At 36.5% G+C, this 19145-nt stretch overlaps 1 protein-coding gene, 11 non-coding genes and 1 pseudogene across 27 annotated transcripts in view; all 13 read left to right on the top strand.

Annotated features, from left to right (window-relative positions):
- LOC125398493 (uncharacterized) overlaps positions 1–19145 on the top strand; it is a 57986-nt gene that overhangs the window by 34174 nt on the left and 4667 nt on the right. For 7 of the 16 annotated variants that reach the window (XR_015739187.1, XR_015739185.1, XR_015739186.1 and 4 more), the window contains 12 exons: positions 479–564; positions 4786–4889; positions 5615–5660; positions 6493–6579; positions 7266–7353; positions 9307–9494; positions 10128–10175; positions 12966–13054; positions 14349–14435; positions 15584–15672; positions 17282–17353; positions 18086–18170. The gene's annotated coding sequence lies outside the window, so the exon portion shown is untranslated. The other 9 variants (XR_015739195.1, XR_015739197.1, XR_015739196.1 and 6 more) reach the window with 8 other exon arrangements.
- Positions 3507–3578, top strand: LOC146892490 (small nucleolar RNA SNORD113/SNORD114 family). The gene has a single exon (XR_015004639.1). It is a non-coding gene; the product is annotated as a small nucleolar RNA SNORD113/SNORD114 family (small nucleolar RNA).
- On the top strand, positions 5038–5107 carry LOC125398636 (small nucleolar RNA SNORD113/SNORD114 family). The gene has a single exon (XR_007231499.1). It is a non-coding gene; the product is annotated as a small nucleolar RNA SNORD113/SNORD114 family (small nucleolar RNA).
- LOC125398615 (small nucleolar RNA SNORD113/SNORD114 family) lies at positions 5982–6053 on the top strand. Its single transcript, XR_007231481.1, has one exon. It is a non-coding gene; the product is annotated as a small nucleolar RNA SNORD113/SNORD114 family (small nucleolar RNA).
- LOC125398602 (small nucleolar RNA SNORD113/SNORD114 family) lies at positions 6877–6948 on the top strand. The gene has a single exon (XR_007231469.1). It is a non-coding gene; the product is annotated as a small nucleolar RNA SNORD113/SNORD114 family (small nucleolar RNA).
- Positions 7680–7751, top strand: LOC125398603 (small nucleolar RNA SNORD113/SNORD114 family). The gene has a single exon (XR_007231470.1). It is a non-coding gene; the product is annotated as a small nucleolar RNA SNORD113/SNORD114 family (small nucleolar RNA).
- Positions 9693–9764, top strand: LOC125398622 (small nucleolar RNA SNORD113/SNORD114 family). The gene has a single exon (XR_007231487.1). It is a non-coding gene; the product is annotated as a small nucleolar RNA SNORD113/SNORD114 family (small nucleolar RNA).
- On the top strand, positions 12528–12599 carry LOC125398634 (small nucleolar RNA SNORD113/SNORD114 family). The gene has a single exon (XR_007231497.1). It is a non-coding gene; the product is annotated as a small nucleolar RNA SNORD113/SNORD114 family (small nucleolar RNA).
- Positions 13382–13453, top strand: LOC125398617 (small nucleolar RNA SNORD113/SNORD114 family). The gene has a single exon (XR_007231483.1). It is a non-coding gene; the product is annotated as a small nucleolar RNA SNORD113/SNORD114 family (small nucleolar RNA).
- LOC125398601 (small nucleolar RNA SNORD113/SNORD114 family) lies at positions 13861–13932 on the top strand. Its single transcript, XR_007231468.1, has one exon. It is a non-coding gene; the product is annotated as a small nucleolar RNA SNORD113/SNORD114 family (small nucleolar RNA).
- Positions 14760–14827, top strand: LOC125398624 (small nucleolar RNA SNORD113/SNORD114 family; annotated as a pseudogene).
- LOC125398600 (small nucleolar RNA SNORD113/SNORD114 family) lies at positions 15990–16061 on the top strand. The gene has a single exon (XR_007231467.1). It is a non-coding gene; the product is annotated as a small nucleolar RNA SNORD113/SNORD114 family (small nucleolar RNA).
- On the top strand, positions 17656–17727 carry LOC125398645 (small nucleolar RNA SNORD113/SNORD114 family). The gene has a single exon (XR_007231507.1). It is a non-coding gene; the product is annotated as a small nucleolar RNA SNORD113/SNORD114 family (small nucleolar RNA).

Below are 19145 nucleotides of genomic sequence, written 5' to 3'. Positions count from 1 at the left end.
ACACACACACATGCACACATGCATGCATACACTTGCTAACATGAGCCTGCACTTACCCAGGAAAGTTAAGTTTGGACCATCACAGAGATTGTTCCATATGGTAAATCTCTCCTCTCTAGCTTTTCACAATGTCCAACCAAAAGGACAACTTTACTCTTATGCATGTTGGTAACAAACACACCAGCTGTTCCTAATAATTAGAGTTATTTTTCTTTTCCACTCTTTTTTTTTTTTAATGCTGGGTTCAGTGGTGTTCATTACATTATTTAAAATAAAAACTAATGCAGGTTCATAAATATAAAGTGCTGTTCTCGCTTCTAAATCCCATAAGGCAGTAAATATAAAGGACTGCCGCCTTCCCAAGTGTTACAACCGGAACGCAAACCGTTTATGGCTAATTGATCACCCCCCAACTGTGGTTCCTCCTCAGAAGCTAAATGACACTAATTCATTTGCGTGTTTGCCTTTTATGCCTCAGAACGAGCACAGCTGGTTTGGATTCATGGCTGCCTTCTGGAGAAGATCTTGCCTGTTTAGCCCTGGAAAAGGAGGGAAGACACAGATGTAAGTGAGGATCAAAGGCCGTGTCCTTGTTGGGAGAGGGGTGCCATCGTGTCCGTAGAATGGTCCACACGGATCAGGTTCCAGGTGGCCAAGAGCTCGACAGTCATGGAAATATTTTGTGAGCTATCATTCAGGATGGATCTACTTCAGCACAGCCAAATTCCTCAGGATAAAAAGAGGAGTGCTTTTCAACCATTTCCAGAATATTTTAATGTGATTTAGATCATAATGGACCCAGATACTTCTCCATTGTATTTATTCTTGGTCCCTTCACTGAGGGGCAACTGTTAATAAAACAGCAAATCTTCTCATCAGATGGTAGTTCACTGTGCCACCTGTAAAATATAAATATGAAGTGAAAGAAGCTCAGACCCAGCTCCTTGAGTGACAGCAATTGCTAGGGTGTGCAGAATTGGATTCATTCAGATTTGCCCTCTTGAGGCTCACAGCAGAATGGGCAGGCTGCAGCTCTGTGGGATATGCACTGTCGAGACGTGTTTGTAGCTTCAAGGCTCTTTCCTTCCTTAATTCATGGATATTTATTGTATTATTTGTGAATCAATGAGTAAGTTGAGAATAATATGCCTGAATAAAAGTACAGAATACCACCTGTGGATTGACGATGGCTATGCCTGGGGTATCTGAATCCAATGTCTTGATTAATCCTGGTCTGTGACTGTGAGGTCTGCTGTGTGCATGGGAAACGTGCCTTTGGGTTTTCATTGTTTATGTGTGTTGAGTTACTAGTGTGTCAATCAAGACACCAGTAAAAGACAAAAAGGGCTCTGCCTCATTCAGTTATGAAAGGGGCTAATGAAGCAAAGATTGTTGTTCATTTCTCTGAGAGGACTTAGCTAGCCCCTCTGCCATTGTTTGGTGTTACTATTGAGTCGCTCACAGCATGACTTATTTTAGAATGGACCAATGATCTTACATAACAAAGTCATGCATTTAGTATAGTATCAAACTAGTAAAACTATATAAGTACATTCATCAGTAACTTAATACAACGAGCTGTTTTACTCAGCACACTAAAAAGTGTTTTGATAAACAACACAATTAGCAGAACCGCAAAGGCTAATTAATGACTAGCCATTGCTACAGGGGACCTGACAAAACCTGAACCCTGAAACTGAGTGATCATTACAGGTCCTCCCACTAATTTTCATCTGGAAAGAAAAATGCGACACAATAGTATGCCTGAGAAACTTCATTGTTCTTTTTTAAAATGGATTTGTGGATCATTTTATAATAAATGAATGGACAAATTAAAAACATCGCTTAATGTTTTGGCACATTATCCTGAGGGTTGATGAAGATGGTTGCTATTATTATCAGTCTGTAAAGGGTATAACTTCATGCCTGAATCCATTATATAGGGGCATAAGAATTGTAGTGTATGCTTGTAATCTAAATCCTTGAGAGGCTGAGGCAGGAAGATTACTGTGAATTCCAGGATAGCTTTAGCTACATCACAAGAACTTACTTCAAAGGTAATTTAAATTTTTTTAATTTTAAAATTAAAAACTAAAAATGTAAACAAACACACAATTAATTAATTAGTTAATCAATTCTCCCCACCCTCTTCAAGTTCCCCAAGACAAAGACTAGGCACCTTCTACTTTCTGAACTAATTACACAGACACCACTGTTCAGATGCATCTCATGTTAAAAGTTAATTTCAGATTAGGTTAAAAAAAATTAAGTTTCTCAACCATACTAGCCACTTCCCAAGCCATACGCATGGTGGCTATCACACTGAAGAGTGTGCATACACATAGACAGGGCTATTGTCAAAATTGCAGATGGCAGCCAATCTGAAAAGAAACAGTGATCAGTGTGTGTTGTCTTCAGAATAAGATAACAGATAATACGTGATTCTTAGAGCTATGGAATACATGAATCAGTAAATGCATAGATTGCATGACAGTGCAGCTCATTGGTTAGTTGCTAATGGAATATGAACAAATTCATCCCATTTTGTAGTTTCTCTCCTAAGAGTTCTCTGACCATTGTGTTGCTTGATAGGCACATCCGTCCTCCCCAACAATAGACAGTTGAAAAGGTAGCCTATTCTTTGGTCAATGAGAAAAATGTGAATTGACTTCATGAATATTTTAGTACCAAATTAATGGCTTTTAAAATATTCTAAATCTAGATGGCTCATTGTTTTAAAACTTGGTAGTTGACACCACAGAATGAAGAATATAAGTGACTGAATTCCTCTTTGAGATGGGAGTTTGGCTGTTGCCACTGCGGTTAAGACACTTTATGACTACATAATAATCAATGAGTCTTGCCAATCAGGGCTGATTTCTTGGTCATGTTCATCTACAGACCAATGATATGAATGTATTATGAAACAATTGCTATGAGTCCAGTTGGCATATATTAGTCACGAAACACTTTATTTTTGTACTGCAACTTACTTAAAAGTTTTCTGCTCATAAAATCTAAGGCTGCATGTCCAATAGGGCTGCCACCATACACACAAGGCTGCTTATGGCTAAAGTAATTAAAGTGAAGTGAAATGTAAAATTCAATTCTCCATTGCAGTGTCCACAGTTCACGTACTTGGCAGCTTCCTGAGGTTCTGGAGTCTGGGTTGGAGATGCAGTTAGTAGCTTGCTTGCATTATTCTGCAAGCTGCTATCAGAGGGTCCCTCAGACTGTAAGGACACACAGCAGAGGAAAGAGGGACAGACACGAGGACTGTGAGGCAGGCTTGTGAGTTGATCCACCCACAGTTCACTAAAGGCCCCTGGGAAAAGGTCGGGAAAGAGCTAAGCTAAGAGAAAAGAGCCTATGAGGAGCCCTTGGGTCCACACAAGCTTATTGTTTCTGGCTATTTCCTTTAAATACATGAATATTTATTGTATTTGCTGCTAGTGAGACAATAAAACTGTTTCTGAAAGAAAAAGAAAGAAGTCAAAGATTGCTGATGGACCAATGAGGAGTACCCTGAAATATCTGAATAGAGGACATTGATTAAGCCCTGTAACTCTGAGTTCCATTGCAGAAAATTCCACTTATTAGCTCTTAAGGATATGCACTTAAATCCAGAAATCAAAAATAGTACAGGTTGTACTCTTGGGTTTCTGTCCATTAAAGCAGCATGTAAGTCAACCGAGAACCCTATATACGAACACAAAAGTTGGGTTGTTTCTCTTCCAAATGTGTGAGTGCTTAATGCGATAAGAATCATTACTAATGTATTTATGAAGCTCCGAGCTCTAGGAATGCATCGATTAAGGCTGATGCTGCAGGACAAGGTATACCTGGATAAATATTTGTTCTTTGCAGATATGTTGTGGTTTTTTTTAATTAAGGAAAGGACAAAATATTTACTTAATTTGATTATTCACTAAATGAAATCCCAATTGAAGAGGGCTTCCCCACGTGTCTAGGCTGACAACACGCCCCAGGTGAACACCTGTGATTTCGGGTGTACTTTTTATTGTATTTCAATTCCATTCCTCGGGTTAATCAAACAATTAAATTACTGAACATATCATATAATCTGGCGCTGGTGTTGTCTGAGGGCTCGGAACTGACATCAGTAATGGCACTATCAAACATAGACTAAGGAGATTAGTATCTCAATTAACGAGGTCAAAGTGTAGGCCAGGGAGGACCTTTGTTATAAAATGCCACTCATGATTAATCTGGTCCCGATTCTCTAGAGAAGGCAAATAAACCCAGCCCTCATGTTTTTTGTCATGGCGATGGTATTTATTTGTTTAGGCACACTATAGAATTATACAGTGTCTGTCCCATCTCCTTGAAGTTGCAGGGATAAAAGGTCCCATATGCAACCAGATGACTCCGTGCATATTTGTGCTTGACAGACAGCTGCAGAGACTGAGTCAGGATCTCTTTCCTTCTACATGGGTTCCCTCAGGAGATTTACCTCTCCCATAGTGAGCAGGGGATCTGTAGCAGACAGACACATGGGCAGTCTTGGTTCATTGTATTCATTGTAGGTCTTAGCTTTAATACTTGAAAGAAAGAAAAGTTGACATTCTTAATTTCTTAAAATTTCATTATAAAAATGTTACAAAAAAAATCATTACTCGCTGAAATGAACCAGACCCAAAGACTTACATTTTATTAAGTGAAAATCCATAGCGATTACCACAGATTCACAAACATCTAAACATCTACAGAAAAAATTTTGCTAAGCATACATAAGCTAAGTCATTAAATTTTCGTCATCCACAGTGCTCATCCCTAGAAGCAATGGCTTCGGTCTACTTTAAACACTGGACCCCGCTCACAAACTCTATACTTTTCCTCGGTATTTACTTGAAGACCCCAAACCCTGTGTGAGTAATATTTAAATGTATTGTTTTTCTCAATGGGATGCTCTGTGTTGTTATAGAATATCAATGGTATCTGAGCAAAGGATTCGATTGTTCTGAAGAGGAAAACACAGCCATAGCCACATATTGCTAGAGAAGAAGAAGGCTAACATGAACCGATGATGACGAGTCAGCGTTATAAGTCACTGACGATGACTACTAATTTTCTGTCTGAGGTTCACATCACAATACATCTCAGGTGGTCCCTCGGTTAACCAGGGCATAAAAGGGAGACCTGTGGAGCATGCACTGTGCACTGGAATCAGGCACTTTCATGCATATTCTTTTCTTAGTGAACCAATGAAACTTTATACAAACATTCACACAAATGCAAATGTAAATGAATATTTTGAGATTGATCAATTAGGAAATAAATATTTGACCACAAATTCTGCTGCTGCATGCAGAAAATACGGAAGTCAGTTGAAAAATAATTGGCATAAAGATAATATAAAATTTATCCAAGCTCACATATGAAGTATAATTAATGGATTTAGCCCCAGAAGGGGTTAACACCTTAATTTTAAATCTTACTTGATTTCTTAAGACACCATCCTAACAACCTAAATAGCAAATAGTAAAAGGGGAAATGTAGATATAATTTGAAAAATATCAACTCTTTCTATTTTTTTTCCTGCTTTGTACTCCCTGGATGGATGCTGACTGTCCCATTGTTTCCTGACTGGAAGGTCCATGGTTTTCCTAGCCTCAAGTTTAAAGATCAAGGGAACTGATGTAAGTGGAGGCAAAGTTCTTGTTTTGCTTTGGGTGGCCTTGATAAAACGCTCCTGTCTTAGTAAAGGCATGCAGAGGCTCCCGTTAGGCATCTGTAACTGAGTTCTCAATTAAATATGACCATGAACATAGTGCTGAGGATTTCCAAAGTTAAGAGAAAAGACAGAGTCAGGGTGGCAGAGATGTGTTGAATCTATAGCTTTAATCCATCAGGACCCTGGGCTAGGGATTTGGGATGAATAGTTATGGATATAATGTCAGCGACACGGATAGTTAAGTCATACAAATGTAGAAAGTGAAGGAGAAAGAACAAGGTGGTGTCGGATCAATGATGAGCACTGATGACGCATGATCTGGGGATCATGATTACAGGTCTGGGAGTCTGAGGTCCACACCAGAACCCATGTAGAGTGGAACTGTGATAAAATGTTAGATGCAGTATAGCGTGTTATCATAATGTTTGTGTTCGTGAGTTTTTTTCCCATATTTGTAATTAGAGTAAAACGTAACCAATGAGAGGGCAGGGCATTCTCCAAAATTATACTGAGTAGTAATAGTAGCAGTGTATTAGTAGATGTCCTGTTAACGTATTCATGAACGCAGAAGCTCATGAAGACAGGATGACTGAGGGTTTCACATAAGGTAAAATTATAAGAGCCTTCTTTGTCTCGTCGGAGCTATGTCCAGTGTTTCTCTCCTTAGTAGATCATGTGACAGAGTCGTCCATACTTAGGTGAGTGATAGAGATATTAATGCATACGAGCAGTGTGATGAGTGAGTGAACACAGTGTCAGCCTTTGTTTTCATGATCTCTTCTGTCTTGTACTCTCAGAATGGATTCCGCCCCCAAGCGGATTCTCACTCTCCTTTGCTCATGAGCCTCATAATGAGCACGTTCAGACTGTAATGCAGACACAGTGTGAGTACCGTTTGTGTTTGGATCTTGTCTTCTTGATGCTTCTAAAGGTCACTTAATGTACTAAAAAGACCAGCCATGGCCAATGCTGAATGTATTATTTGAAATACAAGATTTGATAAACTATTGTCCAATTAAGCATATATAATGAAAACGGTCCTTTTCATTGCATAGACACTAAGGAACTCGTAATTATACCTAAGGATCTTGTACTTAGTTTTTTGTGAGTTAAAATTACCTCGGTAGTACTAGGTTATTTAGTCAATAAATGTGCCTAAATTAATAGAGGAGGGCTGATGTTGGATCTATGATGACCGCGGGTGCTGTATGAGTCGTGGATGGTGACTACAGGTCTGGGAGTCTGAGGTTCACATCAGAAAATGTCTAGGGTATTACCGGTGATCTTAGTGATGTATGTAAGGGATAGTCTATTTTAAAAATAGATGAATATAAATATTATTGTAACACGATAAAATAATATAAAATGTTATAAGCAAATATTAGTAACTCATTTTCCAATCAAGACATAATTCCACAAAGGAACAACTTATATATGCTAAATACAGTAGTATATTCACCAGTGATGACTCTGTCCAATAAAGTAAAATTGTATTAGTGTTTTTGGTAAGAAGAAAACCACATAGAGTAATGTCAATCTTTTTATAACCTCTTCTGTTCTATACTTTCAGAATGAATACCCTGCAAGCTGATTTTATACAGTGTCACTTGAAACTGAACCTCGTGATCCAGCCTTTGTGTTCGCAGGAAAGACACCGTGTGGGTATCGTCAGTGTTTATGTCTTAGTTTATGTTGCTCATAGATTGCTCATTGCATTTATGGAACACTGCTATGATATGGAGGAACAATCTTGGCAAAATTGTAAACATGGCAAGTGTATGAAATACAATGTTTAACAAAATTTTGCCAAATTAAATTTCTATTAATCTTAATTTATTTTCTCAGCAGGATAAATGATCCTGCAGAGGTCTGAATTATACTCAAGGACCTTGCCATTAGATTTTTGTGATTCATAATTATCTTAATAGTCTGAGTAATTACTCAAAAACACATAGAAATTAATAGAGTAGATGAGGGCTCATGTTGGATCAATGATGACCGGATGTGGTATATGATTCTCGTATCATGACTACAGATCTGGGAGTCTGAGGTTCACAGAACAATAGCTAGCTTGTACCACACTCACTGGCAGCAATTATGAGTCCTAGTCTCGCCTTACGCTTAGTTTAAAACATATTTTGTAGCATATATTCCAATTAAGATGTAACTTCACAAGAAGAGTCCTAATAATATACCCCAATATATGAATAAGGAAGCCATCTGAACCATAATTAAAGCCTTGAATGTCATGGCCATTTGTTTTCTTGAGAAGCAGACATATTAGTCTAATACGTACTTGGTTGCAGAGTACGAGGAAAGAGACAAGACAGGCAAGTGGAGGGCGTGGATGTGTGAACTACAGAACTGGCAGTCTGAGGTTCACCTCATTAAATACTTAGTATAAACTCATTATCTCAGTGACAGATATTAGGAAAAATCTACATTAACAGTTACATGAAATATAAATACAATTTCTATGTCATTTTATAATCAAGGCTTAATTGCATGAGTGTATTAAAATATATACCCAAAATAATACCTCATTCAGATGAGACGGCTGAGTTCATCACATGAATTAAAATTATAGGCAATGTTCTGGTGGTCAGAGGAGCAGCCCTTTGTTTTCTCAATGTGAACACACAGCAAAGCAGAGCATATGTAAATGAGCGATAAGAGGAGAGGAGTAGGCCCAGCAAGCAGAGAACATGAATGAGTGAGCAGAATGCCAATATATTTATATTTCCTGCTTTATATGCTCAGAATGGTTCTCCCCTGAATTGATTTGCAAATTCTCACTTTGATGTGAGCTTCATGTTCAGACCTTTGGATTCATAATATAGACACACTATGAATATAGTCAACACTCCTGTGTTGGTTCATGTCGCTTTCAGTGACTGTACATAGTTTGATTAAAAATCTCACGTATTATCTGATAGGAACAGCCATCACCAAAGGGTTAATATAGCATATGAGTGAGACACAGTGTTCATTTTTTTTCCAGATTAAGAGTGCATAACAAAATAGACACTAATCATGGTGAAAGAGCCTTGGAAACTCTGAAGTATACTTAAGAATCTTGTCCTTGGATTTTTCTATTGTATAATTATCTCAGTAGTATTAGTGGCCAGTTGCTTGTAAATCAATAGAGAAGTAGATGGCTGGTGACTGCTGGTGCTGTATGCGTTGCTGATTGTACCTGCAGGTCTGGGAGCCTGAGGTCCACAGCATAAAATGGCTGTTGTATACCCATTACCTTAGTGACAGATATTAAGAGTAATTTTCTTTTATAATTATATAAAATATTAATGAAAATAAATTAGGAAATCTTTTTAAATTCAATACATAATTTTATAACAATAGTACTAAAATGTTATATCAAACAGTTCTTTTGGGTTTGATGGCTGAGAATACCATGCTACATCAACTAAAACCATAGGCAATGTTCTTGGTAGGGTCAGTGCCATGGCTGTTTTTACAAACAGATCACAAAAAAGTAAATTGTATACATATAGGGAGATAAGGAGAGTAGAAATTTGAAGTAGGGATATTGCATGGGTAAGAATAGTGAATGCCAATCTTTTTTTATGTTCTCTTCTTCTCTGTACTCTCAGAATGGCTGCCCTAAGCTGATGTCTAAATTCTTCCTTGGTTGTGAGATTCCTGCTCTGGTCCTTGTAGTCCTAAGATAGACACAGTTGCATGTAGTCAGTGTTCATGCCTTGAGTTTGGTCACTTTTAAAGACTACGCACACTATTGTTGAAATACTACTCGTCCTCGAAGACCGACTATGTTCAAATGGTAAATAAAGTTTCTATGTAAAATAGTGTGTTTAGCAATGTTTTCCCAAATTAAGAATTTAAAATTAAACAAATGTTCAACAGGGTAAAAGATCCTGTAGATGTTTGATGTTTGCTCAAGGATAATTTCCTTAGATATTTTTGTGATTTATAGTTGATTAATTACTCAATAACAATAGAGATAAGATAGGGCTGATGTTGGATCAATGATGACAAAGGGTGGCATATGATTCGTGGATCATGACTACAGGTCTGGAAGTCTGAGGTCCACATCCTAAAATAATCAGATTGTGTACTAGATCCCAGCAGCAGATATGAGTGATAGTCTACTTTTATATGTATATACAAAATAAATAAGTTGGTAAGGCATTTTTAAATTTGACATGATCCCACAGGAAAAGTGGTAATAATACATACTAAACCAACCCAGTTTTTCTGACAAAGCCTTTTAAATTGCTTTGTGAACTATAAGTAAAGCCTATGTCCTTGCTATTTGTTTTGTCAATAAGAACAAGACATAGTGTAATGTACACTCCAATGAGAGTTAGAAATAGGAAAGACCAGCAGACAGAATGCATGGATGAGTGAACCTAATGCCAACCATGTTTTCTTTTCTTCTGCTTTGTACTCCTAGAATGGAGCCACCAGGCTGATCCTTGGTCATGAGCAATATAGACACAGTGTGAGTACAGTCAATGTTCTTCTGTTTGTTTTGTGTGCTTTGCACAGCAGTTCTCTGTGTTGATAAAGGATTATTATCATCTGAGAAGAGCAGGTGTCACTGAAAGGTTAATATGGCAGGTGCTTGACACACAAAAAGTTTGCTAAATTAAGAATTAAGTAACAGACTCCCCATGGCAACAAAAGAAGCTCATCATGGCCAAAGATGCTGAGGAATTCTCAAATATATTTAAAGATCTTGTCCTTATGTTTTTAATTCATAATAATTTCAATACTATTTGTGATCAATTCCTCAGTCAACACATAAGAATTAATAAAGAAGTGAAGGGCTGATGTTGGATCCATGAGGACTTTTTCTTGCATATGAGTGAGTCTGTGTGAGTTTGGGATTGTGACTACAGAGATGAGAGTCTGAGGGTCACATCATCAAACACCTCCTGTATACTGATGATCTTACTAGCAGATGTTAAGACTAGTCTACTTTAACAGTTTGATAAACTATAAATAAAGCTACATTGGTAATGAATTTTTTGATCAAGACTTAATTCTTCAAGAGGAGTATTAGTAATGCATATCAAACATAGTTCAATTCGACTTGATGACAGAGGATGCCACATGAACTTAAATTATAGTCAGTATTCTAGGTAGAGTCAGAGTCTTAGGTGTTTTCTCAGAAGGAACACATAATATAGTATTTCATTCTTAGATAAGCCGTAAGAGGAGACGGATACTGAATGTAGACAAAATGCTTGGTGATGTAAACAGAATGTCAATCTTTTTAAGATATCTTCTGCTTTACACACTAAGAATGAATTTCCCCAAGCTGCTGTCTTCATACTCCATTGTTCTTGAACTTCATGATCAGGTCTTTGGGCTCATAATATGGATATAGTTTAAGTATAGTCAGTGTTCTTGTGTTCATTCATGTTGTTTTTAGTGACTGTTCCTGTATTGATAAAGAACAATGTTTTATACAGGGAGAACAGCAATGGTCAAAGGTTTAATAAAACATGTGAAATATAAAATTTTGCTATTATTTAGCAGAATCCTAAGAATCTTTGAAGTATATTCAGAGATAATTTTCTTATATACTTATGATTCATAACTATCCCAATAGTATTGATAAGTTTCATGACAAATATTGACAAATTAGTAGAAAAAAGGAAGGCTGATGTTCGATCTTCTCTCCCCTTCTACCCTCTCCCATGGTCCCCTGCTCCCAATTTACTCAGGAGATCTTGTATTTTCTACTTTAGGGGTTACTTCTAAAGACTTTATTTTATTGATAAAACTCTGGTTGATCTGAAAGATCAACCTTGTCCAACTAGTAACAGTAGCATCTGTGTGAAATACAATGTTTAATAATATTTTGCCAAATTAAGAATGTATAATTAAAGAAATACCAAACAGCACAAACAATCTCATAGAAATTTGAATAATCTTTAAGGATTTTTGTCCGCTGTTTTTTGTGAGTCATGATTATCTCTTAATACTAGTAATCTATTTTTTCAAGAAACATTTAGAAATTGAGAAGATGATTTATTTTTGATCTGTGATTACCACCATTGGTGGAAATCTGAAGTCTGTAGCATAAAATATTTAGCTTATACGAACAACCCTGACAGCAGATATGTACGATAGTCTCCTTCTATAACCAGATAAAAATATGGATGAAAATGAATTTGTAAAGCCTTTACTAATTAAAGCAAGAGTAATACTTACATTTACTAAACTAGTTTGTTCTGATAGCCCTATTGATGATACCATATAAACTATAATTAAAGTCCATGCTCTTTGTATATGAGAACCATGGCCATTTTCCTCAAGAATACAAACCAGTTAGTTTAGTTCTACTTAGATGAGGGTTAACAGAAAGAAGCAAGATAGACAGGCAGAATTCATAGATGATTAACCATAATATCAGGCTTTACACCCTCATTTACTTTGTACTCTCAGGATGGATACCCGCAATGTGATTTGTACTTTTTCCACTTTTCCTGTGCTCTGTGATCAGCACTTGGGGTTCATAGTATGTGCACAGCGTGAAACCTTGTGTTGATTTGGGGCGCTGTCAAATGCTGTTCCTGTATTGATAAAGATTGAATTTCATTTCAGATGAGCAGCCATTGTCAAATGCTTAATATTCAATGTGCATGAACACAGTGTTTAGTAATATTTTGTCAAATTAAGAATGTATAACAAAATAGATACTCAACACTGCAGTATCCTGAGGAGCTCTTAAGAATACTCAAGAATTATACCATTAGGTTTTTGTGATTCATAATTATTTCAATAGTACTAGTGATCAATTGCTCAATAAAAATGCATAAATAGAGAAGAGGAGGGTTGATGCTGGATCTGTGATGACCACTGGTGCCGTATGAGTCGTGGATCATGACTACAGGTCTGGGAGTCTGAGGTCCACATCATAAATTATCTACCTTACCCCCTTGTCCCTGGCAGAAGATATGAGCGATAGTCTACTTTAATAAATGGGCAAAAATGTAAATCAAAGTAAATTGTTAAGGCGCTTTCCAATTAAAACATAACACCACAGCAAGTGTATAAAAATATATGCAAAATGCAGTACTTCATTTAGTCAGCATGATTGAGGAAGGCAATGTTGTCAGTAGACTCAAAGCCTTGTGCAATGTTTGTTTTCCCATGAAGAATGCGTCATAATGCTGTACATAATTATATGAGTGATAAGAGACAGGTACAGCAAGTAAACAATTCATGGATGAGTGAACACATGTCAATCTTTTCATATTCTCTTCTGCTTTGTACTCAGGATGGATTTCCCCCCAAAGATGACTTACACCTTCTCCTTTTGTGGTGATCTCCATGGTCAGCTCTTTGGGTTCATAATATAGACACAGTGTTAGTACATTCAGTCTTCTTATGCTGGATTGTATTGCTTTTAATGTCTGTTCCTGTATTGATAAAGGTCTCCTTATCATCCTGGAAGGGCCCTTGTCGCCAACATGTTAATCTAGCTTGTGCATGAAACCCAATGTTTAAAAAATGTTATCACATTAAAAAGTGTAATGAAAGAGACACTCATCATGTCAAAAGATCCCAGGGAGCTTTAAAGTATATTAGAGATCTTGTCTTTAGCATTTTGTGATACACACTCATATTTATAATACTAGTGACTGATTGCTCAACAAACATACATCAATTAACACAAAACAGGAGGACTAATGTAGGATCAATGATGACCAGGGTGGCATATGAGTTGTGTACCATGACTGCAGGTCTAAGGAGTCTGAGGTCCACCTCACAAAATACCTAATATATACCCATGATCTTAGCGATATTAATAATAACCTACTTTTTCAATTAGACAAAATATCAATAAAAATAAATATAAGTCAGGCATGGTGGCTCATGTCTTTAATAACATTATTGAGGAGGCAGAGACAGGTGGATCTCTGAGTTTGAAACAAACCTGATTTACAGAGCAGATTCTAGGACAGCTGGGGCTACATAGAGAAATCTTGGCTTAAAATGCACCTTCCCTCTCTACACGCCAAAAAAATAAGAAAAAAAAAAGTAATTTTTTTTCTTTATTGGGACTTGGTTTCTCTATGTAGCCCTGGATGATTTGCAATTATCTCAGTAGTACTAATGATCAGTTTCTCTATAAAAATGCATAAATCAATCGAGAAGAAGAGGGCCAGGGTTGGATCTGTAATGACCACTGGTGCCGTATGAGTCATGGATCATAACTACAGGTCTGGGAGTCTGAGGTCCACATCATAAAAGACAGTTTATACCCATGATCCTATTGACAGCTGTTAAGGAGATTCTATATTTACAATTACATAAAAATATAAAACTTAATTGATAAGTTAATTTCCATCAAGATCTAATTGCACAATTGGAGTACTAAAAGCATATACTTAACTCACTATTTCATTCGGACTTGATGACTGAGGATACCCAATGAATTAAAATTGTAGACAATGTCTTTCTTTCTTTCTTTTTTCTTTCTTTCTTTTTTTTTGCTTCAGACTCTTGGCCATTTCTTTTTTCTCAAGAAGAATACATGATAAGTGGCTTGATACTTACATAGGTATAAAAAGAGAGGGGTAATATAAGTGGATAGATTGCATTGGTATGTAGTCAGAACATCAAATTGTTTGTGTTCTCTTTTGTCTTGTGCTCTCAGAACAGATATCCCAAAGCTGATTTTAGACCTTCTTCCTTGGTCATCAGCTTCTTGAACTACTGTTTGTGTTCATAGCATAGCTACAGTGTGAGTATAGTCAACATTCACGTCTTTGTTCCAATACTTTACAAGCTCTTTATTGTATTGATAAAATATGTGCTTCTTGTCATCTGCAAGGCCAACCATGGCCCAGCTGTCAGTATGGCGTAAGGTCCAAAGGCAATATTTAAAATTTTTTCCCAGCTAAGTTTGTGCTACCAAAAGATCACCAATGTGCCAGATATGCTGACTAGTCCTGAAGTATAGTCAGGGATCTTGCCTTAGATTGCTGTTAATGATCATTTCAAAAGTTATAATGAGCCATCATTACACAAACATCCAGAAATTAATAGACAAGAGGAGGGCTGATGTTGGATCAATGATGACCATGGGTAGCTTCTGAGTCGGACTGTGACTACAAGTCTGTGTCTGAGGTCCACATCGTAAATTATCTAGCTTATACCCACGACTATGGTAGCAGAAGTATGTGATAACCTACTTTTACACTTAATAAAAGTATGAACAGAATTAACTGTTCTTACTAAATATTTTTATTACATTTTAAAAAATTTAATTATATCGTTTTTTCTTCTCTTTTTTTCTCTCATTCTCATATACCTCTCCTTGGTCTTACTCAAATTTATGCTGTTATATGCACACACACGCGCGCGCGCGCACACACACACACACACACACACACACACACACACACACTCCTAAATATAATCTCAGTTTATATGACATTACTCATATATATGTTTTCAGGGCTGACCCTTTGGTATTGGTTAACCAATTGGTTTGTTCTTCCATGAAAACTATTGCTTCCAATCTCAGAATTCTTTAATTGTCTGTAGTTTTCTGTAGGGTTGAGGCCTCATGGGCTTTCCCTAACCACTGTAGCATGCCTAGTGGCATCTTTCAATGAGACAGAATTCCGTAGAAAGAGTACTAATAAAGTATACTGAATATTATAGTTTATTCATACAGCATGTCTGAGGATACCACATGAATTAAAACTTTAGTCTATGTTCTTGGTAGAGTTACAGCCATGTCTAATTTCCCCCCATGAAGAGCTCATCTCAATGTCACACATATTTATATGAGTGATAAGAGATGGGTAAGGCAAGTAGCGTAGTGCATGGATGAGTGAACAGAATGTCAATCCTTTTATATTCTCTTCTGATTTGTACTCTCAGGATGGATTTCCACCCAAAGATGATTTACACCTTCTCCTTTGATTATGATCTTCATGGTCAGCTCTTTGGGTTCGTAATATAGACACAGTGTGAGTACAATCAGTTCTTATGTTAGTTTGTGTTGCTTTTAATGGCTGTTCTTGTATTGATAAAATACTCTTTAAGATCCTGGAAGAGCATCCAGGTCCAACAGGGAAAATTTGTCATGTGCATCATGCACAATGTTTAAAATATGATTAAATTAAGAATGTACAATGAACCTAGATCCTCAGCATATCTAAAGAATTTGAGGAACTATCAAGTAAAGTCATAGATCTTGTCCTGACATATTTATGATTCATAATATCTTAACAGTTAATCGCTCAACAAACACGCGTAAATTAATCAAGAAAAGGAGGGCTGATGCTGGATCTGTGATGACCACTGGTGCCGTATGAGTCGGGGATCATGACTACAGGTCTGAGAGTCTGAGGTCCACATCATAAAACAGCTACCTTATACCCATGATCATAGCTGCAGTTATGAATGATTTCCTACTTTTCTGATTAGATGAAAAATACCTACATAGGGCTTTACCAATTAAGTCATAGCTCCACAACAAGACTTCTAATTATATATACAAAAACAAAGTAGTTTATTTTGTATGTCTAACCTGTGCCATGTAAACTAAGATTATTGCCAGTGTTCTTGGTAGCGTCTGTGCCATGCTTTCCTGCTTCCTCAAAGAATAACAAATGGTGATATAGAGCACACATGGATGAGGGTTGAGATGAAAAGGGCAAGATAAGCAGATAGATTGCACAAATTGCCCAATAAAATGAAGTAAACACAGTGTCCATCTTTATACCATGTTCTGATTTGTAGAATGGATACCCCCAAGGGAATTTACATGCTCTGCTTTGGGCCTGAGCTTTGTGGTGAGCATGCTGAGTTTGTAATATAGACAAGACACAGTGTGAATATTGTCAGCATTCTTATATTGTTTTGTGTTACTTTGAAAGGCTATCCCCTTTATTAATAAAGGACTACTTATTATCTGGGAAGAACCAGTAAAGGCCAAAGAGTGATTATGGCATGCGTGAAACACAATATTTAACAAGATTTTGCTAAATTAAACTGTAATGAAATGGGTACTCAACTTAGCAAAGATCTTGAGGAACTCTTAAGTATTTTCAAGGATCTTGTCCTTAAATTTTCGTGAATATAATTGTCTTGATAGTACTAGCAATCAATTGCTCAATAAATGTGCCTAAATTAATAATGGTGTCCAATGGCAGTATATGATATATGGATCGTGACTCTAGGTTTAGATGCCTATGGTCTACATTTGAAAAATCTAGCATCAAACCATGATCCTGGTAGGAGACATGACAAATAGTCTACATTTATAGTTATATAAATAAAATAAATTTTAATGAGTTTCCTAAGTAAGGCCTAACTCAACACTAAGATTGCTAATGTATTCCAAACACAGTAGTTCATTCAGAGCAGGTTACTGAGGATACCATATGAATTAAAACTACAGGAAATGCCCTTGGTAGTTTGAGAGTCAGTTCTCTGTTTTCTCATGGAGAACACATCATAATGTCACACACACATCAATATGTAGGAAGAAGAGAATAGTACTGAGAGTAGGAAGGTTACCTGGGTAGGTAGATGGACTATCAATCTTTTTATGATCTCCCTTGCTTTTTTCAGAATGGATATCATTAAGCTGATTTTACGTTCTCCCTCGGTCATGAATTTTTTGATTCGTAATATTGTCACAGTGTGAGTATGTTCTGTGTTCTTGTGTTGATTTGGGTTTCCTTGAAAGGCTGATAAAGACTATTTATCACCTGCAATGAACAGTTATTGACAAAGTGTAGCACAAAATATATTTTTAAAAGTTTCCCAGTTTACAATATGTAACAAAAGAAATAGTCATGGTTGTAAAAGATCCTATAGAGCTCGGATGTATATATCATGATCTTGTCCTTTACATATTCATGATTCATAATGATATTAATTGTAGTCCTGATCAATTGTTCAATAAACAAACATAAATTAATCAAGAAGAGGATGTCTGGTGTTGGATCTGTGATGACCACTGGTGCCGTATGAGTCGTGGATCATGACTACAGGTCTGGGAGTCTGAGGTCCACATCATAAAAGAGCTAGCACCTACCCGTGATCTTCGTGACAATCTTAGGAATTGTCTACTTTTAAAATTAGATAACATACTAATGCGTATGAATTAGAGGGCATCTTACACTCATACTTCTATAGAAAGAGTGCCAAAACTATATACCAAACATAATTGTTCCTTCAGACATGAGTGAGGATGCCATATTAAATAAAATTATATGAAGTGTTCTTAGTAGAGTCATACCCATAACCCTTTGTTTTCTCGAGAAAGAATGTATAGTTTTGTAATACACATTTAGATGATAAGAAGAAAGGGACATGGATAAGTAACAGAATCTCAGTCTTTTTATGATCTCTTTTGCTTTGTACTCTCAGAAATGAAGACCCTCAAGCTGATTTCCACATTCTTCCTTGGTTATGAGGCTCGTGACCTGCTCTCTGTTCGTATGATAGACGATGTGTGAGTATGGCCAGTGTTTACGTTTTCATTTGGGTTACTTTTAAATACTAGTTGTTTTTAATGAATCTTCACTTGCCATCTGAGAAGAGCAGCCATGGCCAAATGGTTAACATGCCATGTGAGTGAAACAGTACTTTTTTAAAAAACAAAGTAAGCCTATATAGCAAAAGAAATATTCAATAGAGCAAAATATTTTGTAAATGTCTGATGTATTGTTTATGTTCTCAGTATACTAGTTACCTATCACTCAATAAACATAAAATAAAAATAAAAGTTAATAGAGAAGGGCCAGACTGATGACCATTGTTGTCATATGAGTTGTGGATCATCACTACAGCTGGATATCTGCGGTCAAGATTGCGAAGTATATAGTTTATACCCGTTCTCCTAGCATCAGCTGTGAGGGATGATGTGCCTGTATAAATATAAATAAAATAAATCAGCAAGGCATATTTAAATTAAGGTCCAGTTATTTACAAGAGTATGGATAATATGCAACAAGCCAAAAATTTCATTCAGATAGGATGAATTAGGCTACCACATGAAGTAAAATTACAGGTAATGATTTTGGCAAGTCCAAAAGCCATATCCAGTGTGTATTTTTAAAAAAAACACATTATAATGTGACATATACTTAAATGGCTGATAAGAAGGGGGGTTGTATACACAAGCAATGTCTATGAATGAGTAAGCAGAATGTCAATGTTTTTATGTTTCTGTATTTTTATATATGGATAACAATAGGCATTTTCCATATTTTTCCTTGGTCATGAACTTTGTGGTCTTGCCTTTGTAGAACAGACATGGTCTGAACATGGTGAGTGTTCTCGTTTTGGTCCGAGTTGCTTTAAAGGCTGTTCTTTATTTTGCTATCAGTACTTGTTAGCTGGGTAGAGCAACCATCATTGATCCAACAGCAACCCTCCTCTTTACTAATTTACATTTATTGAACAATCGATCATTAGTACTATTGAG

The sequence above is a fragment of the Myodes glareolus genome, chromosome 11 (assembly GCF_982192425.1).
Source record: "Myodes glareolus chromosome 11, mMyoGla1.1, whole genome shotgun sequence".
Lineage (NCBI taxonomy): Eukaryota > Metazoa > Chordata > Mammalia > Rodentia > Cricetidae > Myodes > Myodes glareolus.
This window is presented reverse-complemented; position numbering and strand designations above follow the sequence as displayed.